The sequence below is a fragment of the Rhinopithecus roxellana genome, chromosome 3 (genome assembly GCF_007565055.1).
Source record: "Rhinopithecus roxellana isolate Shanxi Qingling chromosome 3, ASM756505v1, whole genome shotgun sequence".
Classification (NCBI taxonomy): domain Eukaryota; kingdom Metazoa; phylum Chordata; class Mammalia; order Primates; family Cercopithecidae; genus Rhinopithecus; species Rhinopithecus roxellana.
The window spans coordinates 84,114,219-84,135,004 of NC_044551.1; the positions used below are offsets into that span (position 1 = coordinate 84,114,219).

The 20,786-nt window shown below is 44.5% G+C and overlaps 1 protein-coding gene and 2 pseudogenes across 4 annotated transcripts in view; 2 read left to right on the top strand and 1 right to left on the bottom strand.

Annotated features, from left to right (window-relative positions):
* PDZD2 (PDZ domain containing 2) overlaps positions 1–20,786 on the top strand; it is a 485,800-nt gene that overhangs the window by 198,571 nt on the left and 266,443 nt on the right. The window lies entirely within an intron of this gene.
* Positions 17,366–18,590, bottom strand: LOC104673856 (annotated as a pseudogene). The gene has a single exon (XR_749571.2). The product of XR_749571.2 is annotated as an ADP/ATP translocase 2 pseudogene (transcript).
* On the top strand, positions 18,581–19,622 carry LOC115896467 (annotated as a pseudogene).

Here is a 20,786-nt window from a genome sequence, read left to right on the forward strand (position 1 = left end):
GCAGTGAGCCGAGATCGTGCCACTGCACTCCAACCTGGGCAACAAGAGTGACACTGCGTCTCAACAAAAAACAAAAGGTATCTTTTAGCTTCAAGGACCCTGCTTTACTGACCAGAAGATAAGAATTCATCTAGGGACAGTTACATGAACTCATCTTCTCAGTCTCCATTTCTAGAGCTGATGTTTGACTTTTCATCAATTGCACTGAGAAAACGAGAGCTTCAGTGTCTGGGGTTGGGTCAGCATCTCTAACTAGCACAGCACCTAACACCTAGTGAAAACTCAATAAATGTTTGTTGAGTGACATAAGCCTTCCTTCTGAAAATGCAAGCCTTGGGTTTGTGTATCTTCTTTCACTGGTCCTGAATCAGTCCTATTATTTCTGGCAGGCGCATCACTCATTGAGAATGTAGTCATAAACCCTTGTGGGTCTCAATTTGGAATGTCCATGATTGTCCACCTAAAAATAAATAGAAGTATTATGTGTTAAGTGTTTTTTAAATCTGCTATGTTTGCAAAAAGAATTCTGCGTTGGTGCTCCTAATTTACCAGTCTGACTTAGATGTTTTGAAATAGAGTAAAATGTATCTTAACTAAAAAACAGCACAGTAGTGGTATTTTTGTAAGCTTGTTTCAATGTTTTCTCTATAAACCAATAGTAATTTTAGTGGCTTTTTTTTTTTTTTTTTTTTTTTAGGCAGTCTTGATCTGTGGCCCAGGCTGGAGCACAGTGGCATGATTTTGGCTCCCTCCATCTCCAGGGTCCAGGCAATTCTCTTGCCTCAGCCTCCCAAGTAGCTGGGATTATAGATGTGTGCACCACCAAGCCTGGCTAATTTTTATATTGTAAAGGCAGAGTTTCACCATGTTGGCCAGGCTGGTTTAGAACTCCTGACCTCAAGTGATCCACCTGCCTCGGCCTCCCAAAGTGCTAGGATTATAGGTGTGAGCCACTGAGCCTGGCCAATTTCATTGTATATAAGGGAAAAATCCATGATTTTTGCAAATGTCCCCAACTTGATCTAAATCCTCCTTTCTTTTACAACCTCTCCTAGACATGGTGCTCTAATGACAAAAGCAGAGAGGTAGGCAAACATTTTTTATCATCCCCTCTAGAAATTTTGTTTAGAAAAGTGTACCTCATCTGTTCAGGATTAGTAAAATAAATCATGTCGGCTGGGCAAGGTGGCTCATGCCTGTAGTCCCAGCACTTTGGAAGGCCCAGGCGGATGGATCACTTGAGGTCAGGAGTTCAAGACCAACCTGGCCAAAATGGTGAAACCTGGTCTCTACAAAAATACAAAAATTAGCCAGGTATGATGGCAGGTGCCTGTAATCCCAGCTACTCTGGAGGCTGAGATGAGAGAATCGTTTGAATCCAGGAGGCGGAGGTTGCAGTGAGCCAAGATTGTGCCATTGCACTCCAGCCTGGGCAACTAAGTGAAACCGTCTAAAAATAAAAATAAAAATTAATAAATCATGTAGATTAATCCACTTCTGGAAGAAGAGGAAAGGTGTACTTCAGTTAGTTCCTGTTGTGTAATAAGATTCTATATTGAAATCTCAAAGAGAATATAAGCCTGGATCCCTCCCCACGAAATGCAGACCCTCCACACCTGTGCAGTGCATGCTTGATGGTCTCATACACACACGTTGCTGACGAGAAGCTCCAAGCCCAGTAGGTGAAGAGACTCCCTTTGGGTATCAGGAGCAGAGTCAGGACAAGCAGCTAGGCCTCTGGAGTGACTGGAGCGTTCTTGCCAGGGAACAGCAAACTCCCACCTGCCAGCTATGAAGGTTTTATATTTTTAAAAGATCATGGGCCAGGCGTGGTGGTTCATGCCTGTAATCCCAGCACTTTGGGAGGTCGAGGTGGGTGGATCACGAGGTCAGGAGATCGAGACCATCCTGGCTAACACGGTGAAACCCCATCTCTACTAAAAATACAAAAAATTAGCCAGGCGTGGTGGCAGGCGCCTGTAGTCCCAGCTACTCAGGAGGCTGAGGCAGGAGAATGGCGTGATCCCGGGAGAAGGAGCTTGCAGCAAGCCGAGATCGCGCCACTGCACTCCAGCCTGGAGTGCAGTCTCCCTCTGCACTCGATGGAAGGAGACTCCGTCTCAAAAAAAAAAAAAAAAAAAAAAAAAAAATCATAGGCTGCTTACGGTGGCTCATGCCTGTAATCCTAGCACTTTGAGAGGCCGAGGTGGGCAGATCACCTGAGGTCAGGATTTCTAGACTAGCCTGGCCAACATGGTGAAACCCTGTCTCTACTGAAAATACAAAAATTGGGGGGATGGGGGAGGGATAGCATTAAGAGATATACCTAATGTAAATGACGAGTTGATGGGTGCAGCAAACCAACATGGCACATGTATACATAGTAACAAACCTGCATGTTGTGCACATGCACCCTAGAACTTAAAGTATAATAAAAATAAATAAATAAATAAAATAAATAAAAGTACAAAAATGAGCTGGGTGTGGTGGAAGGCGCCTGTAATCCCAGCTACTTGGGAGGCTGAGGCAGGAAAATCCCTTGAACCCCGGAGCAGAGGTTCCAGTGAGCCGAGATTGCACCATTGCACTCCAGCCTTGGGGGACAAGAGCGAGACTTTGTCTCAAAAAAATAAATAAATAAAATAAATAAATAAACGGGCGGGGTGCGGTGGCTCACGCCTGTAATCCCAGCACTTTGGGAGTCCGAGGCAGGCGGATCATGAGGTCAGGAGATTGAGACCATCCTGGCCAACATGATGAAACCCTATCTCTACTAAAAATACAAAAAATTAGCCAGGAGTGGTGGCAGGCGCCTGTAATCCCAGCTACTTGGGAGGCTGAAGCAGAATTGCTTGAACCCGGGAGGCAGAGGTTGCAGTGAGCTGAGATCGTGCCATTGCACTTCAGCCTGGGCAAAAAGATAGAAACTCCATCTCAAAAAAGTAAAAAATAAAAATAAAAAAAATAATGATAAAAAGATCATAGAGAACATGAGGCCAAGCACAGTGGCTCGCACCTGTAATCCCAACACTTTGGGAGGCCGAGGTGGGCGGATCACTTAAGGTCAGGAGTTTAAGACCAGCCTGGCCAACATGGTGAAGCCATGTTTCTACTAAAAATACAATAAATTAGCCAGGCGTGGTGGTCCACACCTGTAGTCCCAGCTACTCGGGAGGCTGAGGCAGGAGAATTGCTTAAACTTGGGAGGCAGAGGTTGCAATGAGCCGAGATCGGGCCACTGTACTCCAGCCTGGGTGACAGAGTGAGACTCTGTCTCCAAAAAAAAAAAAAAAAAAAATTGGCCAGGCATGATGGTGTGTGCCTGTAGTCCCAGCTGCTTGTGAGGCTGAGATGGGAGATCACCTGAGCCCAGTAGGTAGAGGCTGCAGTGAGCTGAGATTGCACCACTGTACTCTAGCCTGGGTGAGTAACACAGTAAAACCCTGTCTCAAAAATAAAAAGCAAAAAGTAAATGAAGTAAGACTAAAGAAACTAAGATGAACAGCTAAAAAAGAAAGCAAGAAAAAATATATATACATATGGTATTTGTAAAGTTTGGAAACAGATAAAATACACAAAATTCTGTGAGGTCTTCAATCCGTAAAAAATGAAATTATATTAAAAATTATATTCTGTGTTTTACAGGATGGGAAACATCACACACCAGGGCCTGTCATGGGGTGGGGGGAGGCGGGAGGGATAGCATTAGGAGATACACCTAATGTAAATGACGAGTTAATGGGAGCAGCACACCAACATGGCACATGTGTACATATGTAACACACCTGCACATTGTGCACACATACCCTAGAACTTAAAAGTATTTTAAAAAAAAAAAAGAGCTACAAGAGAACAAGCAAAAAAAAAAAAAAAAAGGCATCAACAAGAGTGTAGGTAATTATAAAATTGAGTGACAGGGCATTCATTATGGTATTAGCTTTATTGTTGTGTACGGTTAAAATTTTTTATAATAAAATGTTTTTAAAAGGTGAACAGCAAATGATAGGCACTTGTGTCCTCGCTTGACCACAGAGCAAGCTGTGTGATCTCTGGAAAGTTCCTTAACTATACAGAGAAAATTTTGGTTAGTGTAGATAATCTATAGGGTGCTCTCTCCCGCTCTTGATTTCTATAACACTTTTTTTTTTCAGTTATATTATTCATAGAATTTTACACTCAGAGATCTGGGGGGACCCAAGAAATCAGTCAGTAAGATCCGGACTTAAATTCCAGGTCTCATACACACTTGCTTTGGATAAGTCACTTAAATACCTGAGGCTCAGTTTAATCCTCTGTAAACTAGGAATAATTACTATAATTTTTCAGAGATTGGTAAAGACAAGATGTGGAATGTACTCAAATGTAGACCCAGCACCCTGTAGGCACTTAACAAATGTAAAGTATTGCAAAAAAAAAAAAATTGTATTCTGTGTTTTAATATTTTATGGACCCCAGGTATATTTTATTATTATTATTATTTTTTAATTTTTTTTTGAGATGGAATCTGGCACTGTTGCCCAGGCTAGAGTGCAGTGGCATGATCCCGGCTCACTGCAACCTCCGCCTCCCGGGTTCAAGCAATTCTCCTGCCTCAACCTCCCAAGTAGCTGGGATTACAGGCACCCACCATCACAACCAGCTAATTTTTGTATTTTTATTAGAGATGGGTTTTCGTCATGTTGGCCAGGCTGGTCTTGAACTCCTGACCTCAAGTGATCCACCTGCCTCAGCCTCCCAAAGTGCTGGTATTACAGGCATGAACCACCGTGCTGGGCTGAGGTATATTTTAATCCTCAGAAACCCATGGAGCTGGAAATGCTCCTCAAAGAGATCCGTATAATCACGTGGCTCAGCAGCATAAACAGCCTCTCAACTCTGGAATCACAGTTTAAAGATTTTGATAATTAACTCTCCTTTTCTACTTTGAAAAAGAAGCCCAAATTCAAACAGGTAAACAGTCATGTCAATTTGCAGGTGAGTTTTCAAAAGCTCATCTGGAGGCATTGTTCTCTGAAAATAAATAAAATAGAACAAAGGCTGGGCAAACAAGTCATCATCGTTTTCTTCAGAAGGCCATGGTTTTCAGTGGTAGTTTTTCATTGACCAGAGTAGGCCAATGTCGATGTAAATGTAACTCTAAAACCTCCCTGCCACTCTCACGTTACAGCACAGCCAGGGCATCTAGGCAAGCCACAGAGAATTCCCGGTCTGGGGCATTCCCAGGAGGCCAGGTCTGTGAACACATTCTGGACACCTGGCTTAGCTAACCTCCACATCAATTCTGTTGTGAGAGTTTCTTCATCTTCATCATCCTTAAGAGTCTCTAATGGGTTGGGGGAGAGGGCTCAGCCTCTGCATCCCCCATCCTCTAATGTGGCTTCTCAGCATGCGTCCTTCCTGCCTTGCAGATCATCTGACCTGCAGGGACCCCAGAAGCTCTCACCAGAAAGAGATTTGGGTGCCTGTTCTGCATACAGGTTGCCCTGTCCTGCCATCCCTGCATTGTTGTTAACTGCAGAAAGACAGGAAAAGGTCGTCACTTTTGAGTTCCTTCAGTTTGCTTTCAATTCTTTTACTCCCCTCAAGAGGTCATCTTTGAAGACGAGTTCTGTTGACAGGGGGTGCAAAATCTTCATTTATCTTTGTAGTACTCTTTGAAGAGGACTTCTGAGTTCACAGCAAACAGTAAGACGAATGTTTGCTTTAGTGATCTTTTATCGTTTTATCCTTTGTAATGACCACAGAAGAGAAAGGAGTTTGCACATAAGTTATAAATACTCATGTCAAGGGACAATGTGGTAAAAGAAAAAAAAAAAACGGATTTTAAGAACTCATTGGTGTTACTATAGAGTAAATAACTGGCAAATATTTGGTTCATGAGCGCATTTAAGGTTTAGAACTGAGATCTACTGCCTAAGAGACAGGAACCTGAGCTTTTAGGTAGAAGGGAGATGGAATATAATCTTTATTTTCAAGAAACTTAGGCCGGACATGGTGGCCCATGCCTGTAATCCCAGCACTTTGGGAGGCTGAGGTGGGCTGATCGCTTGAGCATCACAAGTTCAAGACTGGCCTGAGCAACATGGCAAAACCCTATGATATGGTTTGGCTGTGTTCCCACCCATATCTCCTCTTGAATTGCAGTTCCTATAATCCCCATGTGGAGTGGGAGAGACCTGGTGGGAGGTAATTGAATAATGGGAGCAGTTAACCCCCTGCTGCTGTTCTCCTGACAGTGAGCTCTCACGAGATCTGATGGTTATTTATTTATTTATTTATTTAGAGATAGAGTCTTGCTCTGTCGCCCAGGCTGGAGTGCGGTGGCATGATCTTGGCTCGCTGCAAGCTCCGCCCTCCGGGTTCACACCATTCTCCTGCCTCAGCTTCCTGAGCAGCTGGGACTACAGGTGCCCGCCACCATGCCCAGCTAATTTTTGTATTTTTAGTAGAGATGGGGTTTCACTGTGTTAGCCAGGATGGTCTTGATCTCCTGACTTTGTGATCCTCCCGCCTTGGCCTCCCAAAGTGCTGGGATTACAGGCGTGAGCCACTGCGCCCAGCCAAGATCTGATGGTTTTACAAAGGGTTTTTCCCTCTTTGCTCAGCACTTCTTGCCATCATGTGAAGAAGGATATGTTTGCTTCCCCTTCTGCAATGATTGTAAGTTTCCTGAGGCCCCCCCCCCCCCAGCCATGTGGAACTGTGAGCCAATTAAACCTCTTTCCTGTATAAATTACCCATTCCCAGGCAGTTCTTCAGAGCAGCATGAGAATGGACTAGTACACCCTGTATCTACCAAAAAATACAGAAATTAGCCAGGTATGGTGGCATGCACCTGTACTCCCAGCTACTCAGAATGCTGAGGTGTGAGGATCACCTGAGCCTAGGGAAGCAGGGAGGTTGAGACTGCAGTGAGCCGTAATCATGCCAATGCACTCCAGCCTGGGTGAGACGATGTTTAAAACAAAACAAAAAAACCTAATTTTATTCCGAAGGTTTCTTTGGTTGGGGGAAAAAACCCTGAAAGTTTAATTACAATGGGCCTTGCAAATGCTATTTATTAGTCATTTTCATTAGATAGATAGATAGATAGATAGATAGTCCAGAGGTCTTTTATTTTTTTAACAGTTATTATGCCATGAATGCATAGGGAATGAGTTCCAGCAGCTCAGGCTACTTCCCACTGGTTCTCACAAAATGTGCTTCTCTGAGTGGAGCAGGCTGGTGCTTCAGTTGAACCCAGTTACCTTTCTCTTTGGCTTCTTTCTTTTTCTGATCATTTTCCTCACACGTTTCAGGAAGCTATCTCAACTCTTAGAGTGCTTAATGTCCTCAATATGCACATTAATTCTCTTGGCAAGAATCTCGCCCTTAACTTGTTTGTTTATGACAGTGCCAACAGCATGCTGGGGAACATTGTAGACTCTTCCAGTTTTGCCATGGTAACACCTGTGGGGCGTTCCTTTTTGAACATTACTCACTGCCTTGATGCCTACAATATCACCTTTCTTATAGATTCGCATATACATGGCCAAAGGAATAACTCTATGTTTTCTTAAAGGCCTGGAGAACATACCGGGTACCTCTCCTCTTTCCCTTTGTGTTAGTCATTTTGGCGAATTACTGGAGGATGGTGGTTCCACTCATTATGTTTTTGAAGCCTTATTTTGGTTTATGTTTTAAAGTATGTTATCAAAAGGAAAAACATTTAAATTATAAAAGCACTATCTACTCAATTCAGTAAGGCATCCAGTGGTGGGATGTCGCTAATATCTCGTCTATTTTGTCCTGAACTTTCTCCATGCGCACGTGTACACATGCACACACACACAAACACACACATCTACAAGAATGGTTTGCTTGGGCTACACACATCTGTGGGTATGAAGTTAATGAGTCCTGATTCCACTACTTAACTAATGTGTGACCTTGGGTTATTTCTTAACCCCACTAAGCCAGGCTTTCCCTAACTGTAAAATGGAATTAAGAACAATACCCAGCCAGGTGCAGTGGCTCACACCTGTAATCCCAGCACTTTGGGAGGCCGAGGTGGGCGGATCACGAGGTCAAGAGATCGAAACCATCCTGGCTAACATGGCAAAACTCCGTCTCTACTAAAAATATAAAAATTAGCCAGACGTGGTGGTGGGCACCTGTAATCCCAGCTGCTCGGGAGGTGGAGGCAGGAGAATCACTTGAACTCAGGAGGCAGAGGTTGCAGTGAGCCAAGATTGCACCACTGCACTCCAGCCTGGCAACAGAGCGAGACTTGTCTCAAAAAAAAAAAAAAAAAAGAACAATACCTGGCCAGGCGCAGTGGCTCACACCTGTAATCCCAGCACTTTAGGAGGCTGAGACAAGCAGATCATGAGGTCAGGAGTTCGAGACCAGCCTGGCCAATATGGTGAACCCCCATCTCTACTAAAAATACAAAAATTAGACAGGCGTGGTGGTGCGTGCCTGTAGTCCCAGCAACTCAGGAGGCTGAGGCAGGAGAATTGCTTAAACCCGGGAGGCAGAGGTTGCAGTGAGCCGAGATCGTGCCATTGCACTCCAGCCTGAGTAACAGAGCAAGACTCCATCTCAAAAAAAAAAAAAAAAAAGAACAATACCTAACTCCTAAGGCGATGAGAGATGAAATGAGGATCTGCATGTGAAGGCTTATCACGGGGACTGACATGCCATGAACACTTAATGAAGGTGAGCCGTTAATTTGTAACTTTCTCTTGTCACTTTAAAAAAACATAGCTTGATAAGCCTTTTGGTAGCTTTGAAAAACTACCAGTTCTCCTCCATGTCATCCCTGTCTTAGCAGGGATTTGCATATATATTTGAACTCTTCTACACAAGTTAGAATCCTGAACCTACAATTACAGTCATTGTTAATATAATGTTTATGCACACTTACAGTTATTTGCCAGCTCATTCTAGCTCACAACACCTCTGCGACGTAATTGTCATTATCCCCAGTTAAAGGAGAGAATCCAGGCTGGTAAAGGAGGGCTGAGATCTAAATCCTGGCCTCCTGGCTCCACAGCCTCTGTTCTTACCCGGCCACTCATTCTGACACAGCCCATCCCCAGTCAACAGCACAGCCTTCCAAAGGCACTGGGATAAGTCTGAAAGCAGATTCCTGGCCCGAATCTGACTGGCTCCTAATAGAGCAACTGCCATCTGCTAGGCAGGGAAGGCCCCCTGGACCAGAAATCAAGAAACCTGGGTTCCTGAAAGTTCCCACATCCTTCTCACAGTTTCATCACTTGCGGGGTAGGTATAATAATATCGATCATTCCTTCCTTGTGGGATGAAGTGATAGCCAGATAAAAGTGATAATACTAACAATATGACAGGAGTTTAAGAAGGTATAGAAGTCTTTTGTGACTATGTACTGATACTTTTATGACTAATTACTAATACTTTCATTATTAGTTACTATGAACCAATAATAATGAAAGTTTTTGTTTTTTTACTACCCCCCCCCCCCCTTTTTTTTTCCTTTTTTCTTTTTGAGACAGAATTTTGCTTTTGTTGCCCAGGCTGGAGTGCAATGGTGCGATCTTGGCTCACTGCCACCTCTGCCTCTTGGGTTCAAGTGATTCTCCTGTCTCAGCCTCCAGAGTAGCTGGGATTACAGGCATGCACCACCACACCCGGCTAATTTTGTATTTTTAGTAGAAACAGGGTTTCACCATGTTGGTCAGGCTGGTCTCGAACCCTGACTCAGGTGATCCTCCCGCCTCGGCCTCCGAAAATGCTGGGATTACAGGCGTGAGCCATTGTGCCCGGCCTACCACCCTTGTTTTTAATGATATTCTTCATGACTCTGGTAATTCAAAGTGTTTTTTCACCTTGGGTATATTAACAACAACCTTTTTTTTTTTTTTAGATGGAGTCTTGCTGTGTCACCCAGGCTGGAGTACAGTGGCACAGTCTCAGCTTACTGCAACCTCCACCTCCTGGGTTCAAGCAGCTCTCCTGCCTCAGCCTCTCAAGTAGTTGGGATTACAGGTGCCCACCACAATGCCCGGCTAATTTTTGTATTTTTTAGTAGAGATGGGGTTTCACCATGTTGGCCAGGCTGGTCTCAAACTCCTGACCTCAAGTGTCCGCCTGCCTTAGCCTCCCAAAGTGCTGGGATTACAGGCATGAGCCCCCGCGCCCAGCCGTTAACAACTTTCTATTGATCTCATCATGTCCTTCATTCCATGTTAACCAGCCTGCCCGAGTTTCCACCAGATCTTCCTTGCTACCCTGGTTCCCTCTCCGAGTCTCCCCCACAGTGCTCCATGTGTAAACTGGAAAGTAGTCATAACAGGGTTACAGCTCCCCTTCATACCCTTCCCTCGCAGACATGCATTTATAAATAGGCTAAACTCCACCCTCCTTGGGGTTAAAGTGAGGTGGGCCCTTTGTACAGTGCCATGTGTAAACAGTGTGGCTTTTGAGATGGCCCCTAAAGCCTGGAGAGGAAGCCACGTTTTTCATTTGTGAGAAAATTATTCAAGGTCCTATCTGGTCCTTTGCTTTTCCCAAGTAGGAGCTTTTTCAGCTTATGGAGAGCAGTGGTGGACCAGGTAAGATCAGAACTGAGGCTGGAGTCCTAAAGTTGCTTTTCTGGAGGATTTCCTAGAGTTGGAGAACATGGAATAATTAGAAAGGGGCATCTGATCCTTGAGGTCAATTTGGAAGAATTGAGGGAGCTACCTACCCTCAATTCAGTGTTTCCTCAATGTGGTTCATTGACTTGTAAAGAGGAGACATTTTGATATATCACTATAAGAGAGCAAGTCAAGGTGAAGCACTCAATTGAATGGTAATTGCTTGGGAAGGGAAGAAGGGTCAAAGTGGTTGAACTTAATGATGCAAAAAGAACGATCATGAGAAAGAGAATTATAAACAGAGAGAGGTTAGGCAAAGGTGAGGGACTTCAAGTTAGCTATAAAGAAAATGATTAGAAACCTATTCTTGGAAGCAGATGTCCATCAGAGTGAGAAACAGAGACCACAAAGGAATATCTTCAAGCTTCTCAACTTTTAACAATGTGCATATGTTTTGTTTACCATATATTTACCTCTTACTGAGTATAGAAATGATTTTTGTCAAGACCAGTAGTAAGGACTTGGTTGTTATAAAATAAGATTGTCAGCTTTAGTAAATGAAAAATTCCATGTGATTTTTGGGATCTACTTGGAGTAAAATAATTACTAATTTTTCATCTGTGATTCAAATTTAACTGGGTCTCCTGTATTTTATCTGGCAATGTTAGTATAAACCTGTGTAAGGAAAGGCACCAGCCCCTGCTAGATGAAGGTTTGTAGGGGAAAGGAACAGCCTCTGGGATACTATCCAGCTTTAACTCTCCTTTATAGAAGGCCCTTCATGGTAACACAGCACTCACTATTATAAAGCCATCTGACAGGGCCGGGTGTGGGCCCGGCCTAGAGGTGAGCAATGGGTGTAATTGATTTTATGCTTCTGAGTTTACGTTGCCCAATGCCCAGTTCTCAGGGATAGGTCAAAGCAGAAGACCCCTGTGAGCAAGAACAAGTTTCTTTGGTGCAAGAAACAGGGCAAGGGGAACGTATTAGTCCGTTTTCACACTGCTATAAATACCCGAGACTGGGTAATTTATACAGGAGAGAGGTTTAATTGATTCACAGTTCTGCATAGCTGGTGGGGGGAGTGCAGGAAATGTACAATCATGGCGGAAGGCAAAGGAGAAGCAAGTACCCACTTCACAAGGAGCCAGGAAAAAGAGCGAAGGGGGAAGAGCCCCTTGTAAAACCATCAGATTTCATGAGAACTCACTCACTATCATGAGAAGAGCATGGGGGAAACCACCCCCATGATCCAATCACCTCCCACCAGGTTCCCTCCCCTGACACATGGGGAGTACATTTTGAGATGAGATTTGGATGGGGACACAGCCAAACCATGTCAGGGAAGATGGAGCAGGTACAGGCAAGGGTGCTTTTGTCTTATGCCTTGGAAGAGAAACCATGGAAAAATCGTTATCCTATGCAATTGACAGGAATATGTATTAATGGGATTAAGGTTGGGTAAGATTCTGTATCCAGTTAGTAGGAGTTCATGAATGCTTCTTGCAGATGGGGGGACTCTTTTATTTTATTTTATTTTATTTTATTTAATTTTTTATTTTGAGACATAGGCTTACTCTGTTACTCAGGCTGAAGTACAGTGGCATGATCTCAGCTCACTGCAACCTCTTCCTCCCAGTTTCAAGCGATTCGCCTGCTTCAGCCTCCTGAGTAGCTGGGATTACAGGTGTGTGCCACCACGCCCAGCTAGTTTTTGTATTTTTGGTAGAGATGGGGTTTGACCATGTTGGCCAGACTGGTCTCAAACTCCCGATGTCAGGTGATTGGCCCACCTTGGCCTGCCTAAGTGCTGGGATTACAGGCGTGAGCCACTGCACCCAGCCTGTTTTGTTTTATTTTCAAATAAAACAATAAAATACTGTGTTTTCTATAAAGTAAACAGGGTATCAGATGGGAGGGAGTAACCACTCCACACAAGTCAGATCACCACTGGAAAACTTTCAAGATGTTTGGGAAGGAGGCTCTTTAAGCCAAGCCCAGGTCTTGACTGGCTGAAATAGTGGAATAAGCTGGGTGACAGTGGGAGGAAAGGGCAATGTAAGATATTTAGGGGGCTGTGAAGACTAGATTCAAAGTCTATGCTTTGTATGAAAGGAAGTGAGCAGCACTCTATACCTTGGAGCAACTCAAGTGTAAAAGGAGTACGGTAATTGGTGAAAAGAAATTGCTGCAGGCAGCAACGGCAGAGAGGATGCGGAAGGGGTGAGGACGGGGGCCTAGTGGTGAGGAATCTAGCAAAAGGAAATTATTTTTGTACATAAGAAATTCTATTGTTCAACATGCACCAGCCAATCCTTTACTGAGAGCTTTATCACCTGTGGCCTCTGAGGATCCAGAGATGAGTGAATTCCAATATCTGCCCTCAAGGGATCGACAATCTAGCAGAAGGAGAGAGCCTGTAAACAGAGCAACTCTGGAGTTTTATTTGACAAAAGGGAAGTGCTGGCCCACAGCGAGTCACTTTGGCCAGGCACCATCTTTTCCTGCCTGGATTCATGTGACAGCTTCCTCACCCCTCTTTCCACCTCTGCCCAGCTGGTCTTCTGGGATGTGCTCCTCCTTGAATTCAGTGTAATCAATCTCTCTCTCTCTCTCTCTCTCTCTCTCTCTCTTTCTCTCCCCTCTCTCTCTTTCTTCTCTCTCTCTCTCTACATTTTGAGATGGAGTTTCTCTCTCTCTCTCTCTTCTTTTTTGAGATGGAGTTTCACTCTTGTTGCCCAGGCTGGAGTGCAATGGTGTGATCTCAGCTCCCTGTGATCTCCGCCTCCTGGGTTCAAGCAATTCTCCTGTCTCAGCCTCCTGAGTACCTGGGATTACAGGCACCTGCCACCATGCCCAGCTAATTTTTGTATTTTTGATAGAGACAGGGTTTCACTGTGTTGGATAGGCTGGTCTCGTACTCCTTACCTCAAGCTATCTGCCCGCATTGGCTTCCCAAAGTGCTTGGATCACAGGCGTCAGCCACTGTGCCCAGCCCAAAATATTTTAAAGTAAGTTTCAAAAAATAAAGAGTCGGCCGGGCGCGGTGGCTCAAGCCTGTAATCCCAGCACTTTGGGAGGCCGAGACGGGCGGATCACAAGGTCAGGAGATCGAGACCACCCTGGCTAATACGGTGAAACCCTGTCTCTACTAAAGAATACAAAAAACTAGCCGGACGACGAGGCGGGCGCCTGTAGTCCCAGCTACTTGGGAGGCGGAGGCAGGAGAATGGCGTGAACCTGGGAGGCGGAGCTTGCAGTGAGCTGAGATCCGGCCACCGCACTCCAGCCTGGGCGACAGAGCCAGACTCCGTCTCACAAAATAAATAAATAAATAAATAAAGAGTCAGTAGGGACATTCCAGGCAAGGTGATGACCATCAGAAAAGTTCATGAGTGAATTCACAGGTCGTCTTTTCTTGGTGTGAACTGAGTCCATGTAAATTGATGTCTGGGAACTTAAGTGTCAGAGATTCTTTTTCACTAAGGGCTGCGTGAGTGAACTGATGTCTTTCTTCATCTGTACAATGGGGATAATAGTGTCTGCCACATGGGCTTTTGGGGGAGGATTAAAAGCAAATTTAGCGGATCACGAGGTCAGGAGATCGAGACCATCCTGGCTAACATGATGAAGCCCCGTCTCTACTAAAAATACAAAGAATTAGTCAGGTGTGGTGGTGGGCACCTGTAGTCCCAGCTACTAGGGAGGCTGAGGCAGGAGAATGGCGTGAACCCGGGAGGCGGAGCTTGCAGTGAGCCGAGATGGCGCCATTGCACTCTAGCCTGGGCGACAGAGCCAGACTCCATCTCAAAAAAAAAAAAAAAGCATGATGCCTGAGACGTAGTTAATGTCCAATCAACATTAACTGTGGTTATTTTTACTGTGTTATTGTTAATATTAGAGTGCAAATAGTTGTTTTCCCATCGCCTAGTTCTGTACCCGATTTATAGTAGGCATTCAATATGTAGTTGCAGGAACGAATGCATTTGAGTCTCTTGATTTGTACTCATTTGTTCGACAATTCTTTATTGGGCACTTGTATATGCTAGGCATAGTTCTAGGGCCTGGGAATAAAACAGTGTCGGTCCATGTCACCTTTCCCTGTAAGAGCTTAATGTCTACAAGGGTAAGCAGACAGATGGATGGGCAGTGGGGATGCTACTTGGGCACCAAGGAGGGCTCTGAATGTGTTCTAGGGAAGGGGTCACCTTCTCCCTGGAGAAAGTGCTATCTAAACTGAGTCCTGAGAGGTGAGTAGGAATTGGCAAGTGATAGTGGTTACAGTGGGAAGGACAACCTCAGTTTCAGTATGTTCAGAGGCCCAAGGTAAGAAAGAACCTGTCTTGTTACGCACAGCTTGGGCAGGTGGTTTAGTTCAGGACATCTCCCAGAGATGCTTCAAGATGACTGGACACTACAGTTCAGTTTTACATTTTCTCATATACAACTGCACACAAATTATTCATCTTTTCAAGACTGTGAAAGGTAGAAATGGAAGAAGATATTGTTACCACGTAAGTAGAATGGGAGATGAGAGGAATTCTCTCTTTCTCTCTCTCCATCAGATGCCAGTAAGCAATCAGATTATCAAATATCTCCAGACATTGTCCAATGTCCCTGTGGGGGTAGGGAAAGGGTGTGTAAAATAACACCTGATTGAGAGTCACTGGCTTACAATATCAGGCATCATCCTAGACACTCAGCCTCTCCTCCTCAACAAGTCTTTAAGGCAGATGGTTTAAATATAAGGACAGGAAATGTCAAATGACCTACCCAGAATCTCATGGATAATCATTATGGGATTTGGACTTTAAACCCAGGACTTTCTTATTCCACTACATCTCCACACTGCCATATAACACACGGTTCTAACACCGAAGGAACTTCAGAGCTATTTGGAGAGGTGTGGTGTGAACCAAGTAAGTTTCAATATGTTCCCTGGAGAATGAGTGATGTGAGCACTCAGAAGAGAGAGGTAACAGTGGGAGGGAGGTCAGGGAACATGTCCTGCAGAGATTAGAATGTTCTTTGCATATTTATGGGCAAACAGTGAGTTTGTGCCGAGAAGTGGCAGGAAGTAAGATCCAGACAGATAGCATTGGGTAGCAGTTAAGAGCAAACACTGGTTCCAAATAGACTCTCAGTTCCAGCTCCTCTACTTATTAGTTGTGTGACCATGAGCTACTTAGGTAATCAGTTTCATTGCCTATAAAATGGGTTGCTGTAATAATAGTACATATTCTAAGATTGTAATAAGGATTTAATGACCTAATATATAAAAGACTTAGAACAGGTCTTGGCATCCTGTATATGTTCGATAGATGCTAGCTACTTAGTACCTGGTTCTGCTGGACTTCAAATAGAGTTTAGAATCTATATTGTAAATAATAGCAGCTTTTGAATCAAGGCCTGCAAAGATGTTCCATAGGCACCACAATCTCCCTTCCTGTGTGCACTGGAAGATCACAAATTAGTATATCTTTGGGTCAGAAACCAGTCTCTGGTTCCATCTTATTCCATGAACTGTTCTGTTCCTAGAGATCTATGTCAAATGATTCAGCCCCTCTGTGGTGGCTTTGGTTTTGAAGCATTTTGTTTGTTTGGTTGGTTTTTTGTTGTTGTTGTTGTTGTTTAGATGGAGTCTCGCTCTGTCACCCAGGCTGGAGTACAGTGGCACAATCTCGCCTCACTGCAACCACCGCCTCCCAGGTTCAAGTGATTCTCCTGCCTCAGCCTCCCAAGCAGCTGGGATTACAGGCGTGCACCACTGCACCTGGCTAATTTTTTGTATTTTTAGTAGAGACAAGGTTTCACCATGTTGGCCAGGCTGGTCTCAAACTCCTGACCTCTGGTGATCCACCCACCTTGGCCTCCCAAAGTGCTGGGATTAGAGGCGTGAGCCACCATGCCTGGCCGGGTTTGAAGCATTGAGGACATCTTCCCAACAGAGCTGCCAAGAGGGAAAGAGACACGGGCATCTGTTCAGACTTCATTCACTCATCCATCCATTCACTCAACATTTACTGAATACCTTTCAAATTCTGGGCATCATGTTTCCATTAACTACATCTGGAACACCAATAAGGCACCACCCCGCCTGTGTGTCAGCCGAAAGTTGATTGGATAGAACTGTCATTGTTTAGTTTCAGGGCGATTCAAAGTTATATTTGTGGATTGTGTCAGAATCCTGAGGTTTTTTCTCATGCTTTGCTTGGTGCCACTGCTGGGCTTTGTGTTTGTGGAGAGCTTATGGCCCTGGATGTGGTCAGGGATCTTCTCCTGGGAATTTCCACTTTCTTCCTCTCTTCAGCTGTTTATAGCTGCATAAGGTTTAGATCTGTTAGCAAACACTTGTATAATTAGCCCCTCTCTGTTTACAGATTCAGGATAAATTGTCCTAATGGGAAAATATCTGTCCTTTAGAGTAATTTGGATCAAGGCTTTTTATTTTTTGTTTGTGTCTGCTTCTCTTGCCTTTCTAAAAATCATTTTGCTGTCTGTTTCACTCATGAATCATCTACTGTTGATATACAACAGCACTCAATAAACCTCGTTAAAAATCTTGTCTTGATCTAAAAGTAGTTGACATTGGGGAAATATGTGACCCATCCATATGCTGTCTCATAGATCTGAATTGAAGGAAACATGGGATTGTAAGGCTCTTTGGGGACATCTGATAAGAAGCCCACAGAAATGACCAGCCAGAGGTCTGTGTTGAGCTGTGACATGAGTCTCTGTTCTGTAGGGTGGGGTTTTTTTTTTTTTTATTATTTTAGATATTTTTATTTCTCCAAATTTGTTATTTATCAGGAGTGACTGAAATAAAAAATACAATTGAGTCCCATCATCATCATGGAAATGGCTTTAAGAGAAAACTGGTCAGATGAATATTATTGCTTCCCATTTTCAACCAGTAAATAGTTGCCATTGAGAAATTGACAGCCAGGAGTCTGTCAAGAATGCTCAAGATATGTTATATAATACGACATGCCTGTTCACAGGGGAAAAAATCCTAGGAAATAACTTATGTGTACTTCTTGATTTCATCATACAAGACAAGCACAAAAGCACCACCCATGCCTCTGAGAACATTGGACCATGCACCCTTGAAAAAAGCTTTGCCTCCTTCATCACGAGCTATCTTCCTCCAGCAGTCAAGCGTGCCTGTGTACATGATGTCAGTTCCTTTGCGCCCTGACTGCATCATCATGCGGCAGCAAACAGTGTCAAATGGATAGGAAGTCAACCCAGCAACAGCAGTGACAGTCTGTGCGATCATCCAGCTGATGACGATGTGAGTGTTCTTGGGATCCGGAAGCATTCCCTTTGCAGTGTCATAGATACCGAAGTAGGCGGCTCGGTAGATGATAATACCCTGCACAGACACATTAAAGCCTTGGTACAGGCCCTTAATCACATCAGATTTGTAGATCTTAACCAGGCAGTCACCGAGGCCTCGGAATTCCCTTTCAGCTCCAGCTTTACCCACATCAGCTGCTAGACGGGTACGGGCAAAATCAAGAGGGTACACAAAACACAGGGATGTGGCCCCTGCGGCACCACCCGATGCCAGATTCCCTGCAAAGTAGCGCCAAAACTGGGTCCTCTTGTCCACACCACCCAGGAAGATCTGCTTGTATTTATCTTTGAAGGCGAAGTTAAGAGCCTGGGTGGGGAAGTATCGGATGACATTGGCCAGGTTACCGCGCCAGAAGGACAGAACTCCCTGCTCCTTGGGAATATGGACCACGCAGTCTATAATGCCTTTGTATTGCTTATCTGCAGTGATCTGTTTGCTGGCATGCTGCACCTGCAGCAGCAGCTTGACCCGCTCGATGGGCGCTACCGCCGTCTTGGAGATGGCTGCGGCCACTCCACCTGCCAGGAAGTCCTTGGCGAAGGACACAGCGGCATCTGTCATGTTGAAAGGAAAGAAGAGGCAGGCTGCTGCGGGACGGGACTGGGCCGGGAACCGGCTTTGACTCCGGCGCTGCGGGCGGGTGGGGTTTGTTAAAGCTGTCAGGAATAAAGCCTACTTTAAAAGATACCAAGTGAAATTTAGAAGACGACAAGAGGGTAAAACTGATTACTATGCTAAGAAACGCTTGGTGATAGAGGATAAAAATAAGTACAACACACCCAAATACAGGATGAGAGTTCGCGTAACAGAGATATCATTTGTCAGATTTCTTATGCCCATGTAGAAGGGGATATGATAGTCTGCACAGCTTATGCACACAAACTGCCAAAATTTGGTGTGAAGGTTGGCTGACAAATTCTGCTGCAGCATATTGTACTGGCCTGCCTCTGGCCCGCAGGCTTCTCAGTAGGTTTGGCATGAGCAAGATCTAGGAAGGCCAAGTGGAGGTGACTGGAGATGAATACAATGTGGAAAGCATTGATGGCCAGCCAGGTGCCTTTACCTGCTATTTGGATGCAGGCCTTGCCAGAACTACCGCTGACAATACAGTTTTGGAGGCCCTGAAGGAAGCTGGGAATGGAGGCTTATCTATTCCTTGCAGTACCAGACGATTTCCTGGTTACGAGTTTGAAAGCAAGGAATTTAATGCAGAAGTGCATTGGAAGCGCATCATGTGTCAGAATGTTGCCGATTACATGTGTTACCTAATGGAAGATGAAGATGCTTACCAGAAGCCGTTCTCTCAATACATAAAGAACAGCGTAACTCCAGACATGATGGGGATGTATAAGAAGGCTCATGCTGCTATGCAAGAGAATCCAGTCTAAGAGAAGAAGCCCAAGAAAGAAGTTGAAAAGCAGAGGTGGAACTACCCCAAAATATCCCTTGCCCAGAAGAAAGATCAGGTAGCTCAAAAGCAGGCAAGCTTCCTCAGAGCTCAGAAGCAGGCTGCTGAGACCCAAACCAAACAATTTTCTATGAAGATTTTTCAGATAAAGACAATCAACTTATTGACTAAGCAGCTGAAGAAAAAGAAAAAGGAAATGACCGACCAGAGCCTTGACCACCATGCTGGAAACCTCATTTCAGTTCATGTGTTTTAGGGCATCACAATCATAAAGCATTTGTATTCATTCATTCCACAGTCACAGAAGACCTACTGTATGCAAAGTTAGATTATAACTGAATAACTAAATGTATAAAGGTGAACCTTGATTTGAATTCTTCAGCTTTGTAGGAGATAGCAATGCACCCCTCCTATCAGAAAGGGCCAGGCGCAGTGGCTCAAGGCTATAATCCCTGCACTTTGGGAGACTGAAGTGGGCAGATCACCTGAGATCAGGAGTTTGAGACCAGTCTGGCCAACATGGTGAAACCCCGTCTCTACTAAAAATACAAAAACCAGCTGGGTGTGGTGGCAGCTACCTGTAATCCCAGCTACTCGGGAGGCTGAGGCAGGAGAATCGCTTGAACCCTGGAGGTGGAGGTCACAGAGAGCCAAGATAGTGCCTTTGCACTACAGCCTGGGCAACAGAGCAAGACTCTATCAACATAAAACAAAAAAAGGCCGGGCGCCGTGGCTCACGCCTGTAATCCCAGCACTTTGGGAGGCCAAGGCGGGCGGATCATGAGTTCAGGAGATCAAGACCATCCTGGCTAACACGGTGAAACCCCGTCTCTACTAAAAACACAAAAAATTAAATGGGCATTGTGGTGGGTGCCTATAGTCCCAGCTATTTGGGAGGCTGAGGCAGGAGAAGGGCATGAACCCGGGAGGTGGAGCTTGCAGTGAGCCGAGATTGCGCCATGAATTCTTTCTGCAATGTTTCCTCCCTCTGAATAGCTACAAATACCTAATGATAAGAGGCAGTGGTGTAATGATTAAGCACACCCTTTTGAGTCAGACCAAATGGGTTTGAATCAGGACTCCAACATTTATTAGCCCTGTTACTTAACCTCCTTGTGACTCAGTTTCCTTGTGTTAGAATAAGACTAATAATTATACTCACTTCACAGGGCTACTGCCAAAAAACTGAGATAATCTACATAAAGTACTTAGCACAGTGCCCAATATAATTACAGTAAGAGCTTAGTAAGTCATAACTATTATTATCATTATCATCATCATGAACTAATTATTTAGACCCATTAAAAAGCAATATGTCTTGTACACAGAACAGGAGTGAAGCTATGAAATATACTTATCAGGCTGGACGCGGTGGCTCACGCCTGTAATCCTAGCAGTTTGGGAGGCCGAGGTGGGTGGA